Source organism: Macrobrachium nipponense, chromosome 7 (genome assembly GCF_015104395.2).
Source record: "Macrobrachium nipponense isolate FS-2020 chromosome 7, ASM1510439v2, whole genome shotgun sequence".
NCBI lineage: Eukaryota > Metazoa > Arthropoda > Malacostraca > Decapoda > Palaemonidae > Macrobrachium > Macrobrachium nipponense.
In genome coordinates this window covers 32932750-32940002 of record NC_061109.1, presented here as the reverse complement: position 1 = coordinate 32940002, position 7253 = coordinate 32932750, and the positions used below count along the sequence as shown (strand labels likewise).

Below are 7253 nucleotides of genomic sequence, written 5' to 3'. Positions count from 1 at the left end.
GTATTAACGTACGTTGTTTGTTTGTCGATTACGTTAATTATTTTGAAAGTGTTTGTTGTTGTTGCTTCTTCCTCCAGTAGCTAATTATCGAAGAACCCTATTAACGCTTTTTGATATTGTTTACTTTCACTGGAGTGTGAGTGTCAGTGCGAGTGTTGGCTGGAAAAGCACGTCACGTCGTCGCCTTCTTAGGACAAGTGCAGCAGCTACCACGGAATATTTTATTTTAGGCAGCGCTACGTTGTTTTGGGAGATTTTCTTCTCTATATTCCCGGCAGAGTTTTGACCCACAGGTGTATGAAGAGCTACCTGCGGCGTACTTACTGATCACGGCTTTCGTCTCGTAGCCTCGCAGGGAACTTGTGTCATTTGCGACCCGTCTCCCTTGCTTTTTTCCCCCGTCGGAGGAGTCCGCGGGTAAACAGAGCTGGTACTGGATCCCAGCTATGTAGGAGAGGGTTCGCCGTGCCCAGGCATACTGAGGGTCTTCGTGTGCTGTTTCACACGTCTTGGTTGTCGAGGCTCGTGAGGAGTCACGTAGGGAGGCTAACACCAGGTAAGGTGTCGACCAAAGACTATATACTGAAGGAAGATAGGAAGGGCTGAGCCTAATATCACTCAAATGATAGTCCCATGCGAAACGAATAGCTCCATCTATTGAGCGAACGGTTAAACATTCAGATTAGCGGTAATGCTTACGGGATATAGGGATGGAATTCGATTGTAAATTTTGCGACAAATTTGTTCATAATTTGCAATTTTACTACGTCAGTATATTTTATTCTTATATTTATGATATTCTTAAATTTTAGGTAACTAAATTGCAAAATTTACAAATAGGTATCATATATCGATTAAGAATACATTTCCTTATGTTTCTCATTGTATTTTTAAGTATTGTATATTACAAACCTTTTTAAATGTTCTATACAATATCATGTTCGAATAAAGTAAAATATACCATACATTTGATTTGTTAAACTTAGCCACAAGTGCATAAGTTGGTAGGCATACATTTAATTACAGTTTGTAGGCCATTGTAGAATGGAGATATTAGGTGTATATAAAACACAATTGTAATTTTTTTTTTATTGAAACGGAAATGCATGATGCACTCATGTATACTCTTTAGTAACATAAACGAATAAATGTATAAATATACAAACAAAAGGAACAAAATAACTCACTAAATTGTATACACGCAAAAATAATCAAAAGGGGGTTGGAAATAGAAATAAGGCCGCTACAAACCAACCAAAAATGCAAGATAAATCACATGCAAATGAACTTTGATAAATTATACATAAGAAAAAATAACTCGGTAAATAATAGTGCACATACAAAAATTGTAAACCGAAAAAAAAAACAACAACAACATACAAGCAACCAAAATTGCATGATGAATTACATGCAAATAGGCTCTAATATAATTGTAAATATGAGAAAACATAATACTAAAAAAAGGTTTGGTTTTCTTCAAGAATTAAATACATAATGCAAAACATAAGAATAACTATTAAATTGTTATATATATATATATATATATATATATATATATATATATATATATATATATATATATATATATATATATATATATATATATAAAATTTTTGAAATTTATTTATTTATTTAATTGTATTTCAGAAACTGACCATTTATTGGGGAAAAAAAAAATATTTTGTTTTGATGTTAAAAGAACTGATTATGGTAACATCTTACCATTTGATTTTATGGTTGTGAATGTTGGTTCTCCTTCTTCGTGTAACCCTAATTTATGGTCTCATACTGTATTTCAGGATTTTGTAAATTATCATTTCCATTGAGAATGCTACAATCAACATCATCATTAGTAGTAATTGTAGTAGAAGCAGCAGCAGCAGTAGGAGGAAGGGTAGTAGTAGTAGCAGTATTAATAGCAAATGTAGGTCAAGCAGTCATAATATTTGTAGTAGGACTAACACTTGTAGCAATACAACTAATATTATCCATAATGCTTGTTACTGTGGCATTACTGTACACTTCACGGCCAGTATCCTTTGGATAACCATCAGTAAATTCTGGAAATGCAAATAATATGAAATGAAACAAATGCCCATATCATACTTTATCATTTGGATGTAAAATCATAAGTATTTTAGGCATAAATACATACAAAAAACCGTACAAAACAAGATTTTCTTACCAATATCTGATTGAACATTTTCACTTAATTCAATATTTTCACAATCTTCTTTGGAATTTTACTGGTCAGTTGATAGATGAACCTTATAGCCATAATACAACAATTAGTCTAACACTTTTCACTGAAGACAAAGTGAATATATGTGTAGCATAATATAACAAAATCTTAAAGGTCAATCTTTACCTACTATATGAATTCTAGTTAGTAAAAGCAAAACTGGAATATCTACCAAAAGCATAGACCATTTACCATGTTTCAAGGATGAAGCTCTTATGTCAGATGATCTATTCTCCAGAGCAGGAATGATACCTACAAGATTAACTATATTTAGAATAATTGTGATGCACTTATCATTTCAGAAAATCTTACATATACAAACTGCACATCAAACACACACCATATTCAAGGTTGTGCAAATTCTCGTGTGGATAAGTCAGCAACTAGTTTGATGTGTAATTTGCTTGGTGGTGTAAATCTATTGATGTATCTGAAAATATGTATTTCAACAATAAGTGCATTATACAAAATATATTTATATAAAAATATACACAAAAATCATTTTACTAAATTATGTACTGCAGTTATATAAATTATTAAAGACATATATACATACAAATATGAATAGATATATCCAAAGTTGCACATGGAAAAAAATATAAATAGGATGAAACAAAGAATGCCATGAAGGAAAATGAAAGGTGAGAATACTGGCAAGTGCTTTCTGTGTACTTTATTCTGCTATCAGAATAAAGTACGTATACGGCAAAAGTGCTTGCGAGTTTTACCTTTCATTTTCCTTTGTAGCATACCCACATGTAAAAAGGCATCTAAGCTTATATGGCTACAATTAAATCAGCATTTTTCATTAACTCACTTATCTTTATAAGGTCAACATCTGATCTGGTGCAGCTAGTAGAACCTGTAATGTGCAATAGATGCAGGCTTTTTATGTAGAAAAATATGTCTCACTGATAAAAAATCAGTTGATAATATTATAATGACTAAACACATAAATAAAATAGATAACACGTACCTTCCACATGTGATCTGGGCAGGCATTGTGGCAAAGTTTGTCAGAAGCTGGATGAAGTTATTTTTTGGTGGAGAAATGCCTGCTGCACACACAATACTAGCTTCAATTTAGTTGTCGTGAGGTTTTTTGCCTCAACCCCTGAATTTGGATGAGGTTCCTCCATATCAAGCATTCTAGGTGATATAATACTATATGTTATGCCATCCTATTTCACCAGCATACAAAAAATCATTCAACTATTCTATAGTTAGGTTAGGTTAGGTAAGGTTACGTTGGGCAAGTAAGGTAACTTTTTGTGGGAATCACATTGAGATTATTTTTGAAAAAAAATCCTTATGGCTATTTTCGGAGCTACAGCCAAACGTATTTCTTGGCTGTAACTCAGCTACTCATTTTAGACTTGGGAAATATGCGCTCTTGCTATTTCTAGAACTTTCTGCAAGGTTAGCTACTTTTCTGTAGCAATGTCTTCCTAAGCTCTTGTGAGTTAGTCTTTACTATAATTTGCTCTATTAACCTCTGGTCTAGATCTCCAAATTCACAAGTTGAAGCTAATTTCCTTAACCTAGTCACAAATGAATCTACTGTCCACCTGATTCCTGTGAGGCTTCGATGAGCTAATAACATTCAAAGTACATATTTGCTTGAGGAGCAAATGGATTTGAGAGCCCTTCAATTGTCTTCTGAAAATTCCTGAACTTCTAAACCTGCAGTATGAAGTAACAATGGTTTCTGCTGCTTTTTATCCATTTTCCCTAGTGCTTCTAAATAAATTTGGAAGCTGCTTCTCCACTTTTTCGATCTTTTACCCACTGATTTTGGATCATCCCCGATACTAAATCTGTCTAACCTTTGGACATCTATCGGCATGTTTGCTGTGATACTAATCAGTTTCGGTTAGGCTAAGAATTTGGAAGTTTTTTCTAACCTTTCTAACCTTGTAGGCTATACTTTCATTGACATACCTTGAACACTTTTACTCTCTAAACCAGCACTTTTTTTTATTCTCTTAACACTCCTGAATTGGCACAGCACTGCTTGGTTGCTGGTTTGAGTGTGATGAAGTCATAAAGTTACTCAGTAAACTTAAAAAAAAAAAAAAGTTTGAAACAAAAAAAATGTACTGCGGATGCCTTGCCTTAATATTATAGCCAATATCAGTGGGGATTACTGATTAGTAGCACATATTTAATGTATTATGCTGTAAGTAATGACCGTTCTTTATCCTTAGGGTCCCTGTGAAACACAAATGAGGATCGGTTTCTCTCGTTTATTGCAAACAACACATTTGTGTGACTTATTCACTGTTGGCGCCACGATTTCGTTTGTGTCAACTGTCAAATTTTAAATATAAACAAACAGACGACCTGCGATATACCTACAACGCCATCTGAACACTGACCGGTCAAAACTATTGTTGTTCACGGGTTTTTTGGGGTTGGCAACTAGTATATTAACATTCCTATTTTGAGCCTTCCTATCTTCCTTCAGTATATAGTCTTTGGTTATTGGTCTCACCCGGTGTACAGTAACTCCCATGGTGTAGCGGACTAGTGGCCTCCAGCGACTCCATGGACATCTATCATCCTCAAAGGAATTAGTAAACTGGTTATGTATTAACATGAGCGTATAGGATCTATATATCATATTGACTTATTGTCATAGTTTATCGGTGTTTTACCTTTTGTTGATATAATTGAATTGTGGTCGTCCGCGAATTTAGATTTGTTAATTAGGTAAGTAATTTTAGGGTCTTCTCTCTTTTATTGGACTCCTTACTTCCTTCTAGCTCTTTAGCTTTTGGCTAGCGTATTATTTTTGGGGCCGCTTTATTCGAGCTATTTATTTGCCGTGTATTGTATTTTCTATCACTATTACGGTTTAGGGTTTAGCTTTTTAGTTTAGGTGAACCTTGTGCTGAGAAGACATGCTAACCTCTTCTCGGTGGGCATATAATTGCCACATTGACTTTATGCATACTTTTTTATTTTATTTTTACTTGCACAAGTTTGATTTAGAGTGTTTTGTTTTTATAATAAATAAATATTGTTAGCCTTCTTGGTGTTTGTTTACCCACGTTCCCATTCACTGTGTTGCATTTTTATTGCCTACGATCCATCAATAACATCTTAATAAGAATCTGCAGAAGGGCCTCTTAGGGTCGTAAACAGTTTCCAAAGAATATGTCATTCACAGGAAAGACGTAAAAGAAGGTTAAAAGAAACACAGAAAGAAGAGACCAGTTATTAGTAGAAGAAGAAAGGAATATAAATTATTAAATAGATGAGAATTTAATTAATCATAAAATACTAGGATCAATTGGGAATGTGAAAGATCTGTTTAAAAAGAAACTTATGAACCTTGAAAAACAAGAGACCATTCATCGATGGTCCAAGTGACAAACTCGCTAATGATAGAAAACAGAAAACTGCCACATGAAATGAATAAAAAAAAAATAAAATAAATAAAAAAAAGACACGTCTCTGTATATAATGTTGTACGCTCCCCCCATTCATATTATTTATAGATTTAATTTGAAAAATGTATTAACATTTTGAAGTTTTTAAAATATGAATCCTTCCGCTTTGTAAAGGTGACCATTGTTGAAAGCACTCATGATTGTCACCAAAATGTTAGTCTGCAGAAAATAATATTAAATAAATATTAAAGCTTTCTGTAAATTCCACTGTGAGAGAAGACCTCGTACCTTGAAAAGAAACTTCATATAATGAAAAACAAACAGGAGTAACAGAACGCCGAAACTCTGAGTCTGTATACCTTAGCCTTGTCTTAAAATGGAAAATGAAAAGATAAACAGAAGTTCTCATCTGCTTAAGCTAACTGAATTGCGTCTAGGAAACCCTATGAGCAAATTTGATTTTTTTATAATTTCATCTGAATGGTAAATTTTACTGGGGCAACTATATAATCTTTTACCGTGAGCAGCTCAACAACATAATTGTTATAGATTTCGTCATGGGCATTCTATCATTAATAACTGTAATAACAATTATGTACTCATCGACAGATTCTCACTATGAAACTAAAGAAAAAATAGCCACATTGAAGCCCTCATTAGCTCCGTAGGTATCTTAACGAATAATGGTAATAAAGTGAAGAATTATTCTAGTCTGGAAAGCTAATATTCACAATCAAAAGGTTTTTATTCTAGGTCTTTTGTAATATAAAGGGAGATGCATCCTTGTGTTTTCAATTGCCACCAGAGTTATAGATTTAGGTTTCATTCGTGCATAATTTTAACTTAACAACCTACGTATGCTATTGAAGAGTTAACAACTACTCCCGCAGATATAAAATGTCATTATATGAAATTTACTAAATTTATCGTTTTTATTTACATAGCTGATTTTTGCCGTAAGAGTTCATGAAGAAATATTTTGTTCATCATTTAATTTCAAGGTTGTTTGTGTCACGTTCATATAGAAATTTACTATTAGAAATGCTTACTTAATAACTGCAGTAGCGTCTACATTTGACGATATTTTCGTTTACGCCATCACGGCCATCTTATTGTTGTGGAAGTATATACATTATATTTCTGTTTGCACTATGCAAATAACTAAAGCCAACTTAATTGGCTGTTCTGTCCTGATATGTATTGCTTCATCACCACTACTAGATATTTTTCCTTTTTTTCTTTTTTGTATGACATTACATTACATGAGAATTTTGGTCGAAAATCGTACTAGACCCAGAGAAAATAAACTGTAACAGATTTTCAAAAGCATACAAGCTTAACCTGTATTTCAAAGCTCTGAATGGTCATCACATGAGCCATTTAACTTAAATTTTACACATATATTAGACATACTTTTACTAAAAATCTTTTAGTTACGAAAAGCATTAGGAAACAAAAGTTTACGGGATGCCTATATCAATATTCGACGAAAAGCCAGAAACTTACATGGGGTTTTACGACTACTGGAGCATGTAAGCTGATTTGGACTATTGTTCCAATCAATACAATCAATGATTCACTATTTAAGGGAGGAAAAATGTAGGATTCCAGAAAAT

The 7253-nt window shown here is 33.2% G+C and overlaps 1 long non-coding RNA gene across 1 annotated transcript; it reads right to left on the bottom strand.

The window, feature by feature from the left end:
* Positions 1–1808: 1808 nt before the first annotated feature.
* Positions 1809–3148, bottom strand: LOC135217048 (uncharacterized). The gene is made up of 4 exons (XR_010315017.1): positions 3060–3148; positions 2583–2672; positions 2435–2506; positions 1809–2060 (listed from the first exon to the last, which is right to left on the bottom strand). It is a non-coding gene; the product is annotated as an uncharacterized LOC135217048 (long non-coding RNA).
* Between the last annotated feature and the right edge of the window lie 4105 nt (positions 3149–7253).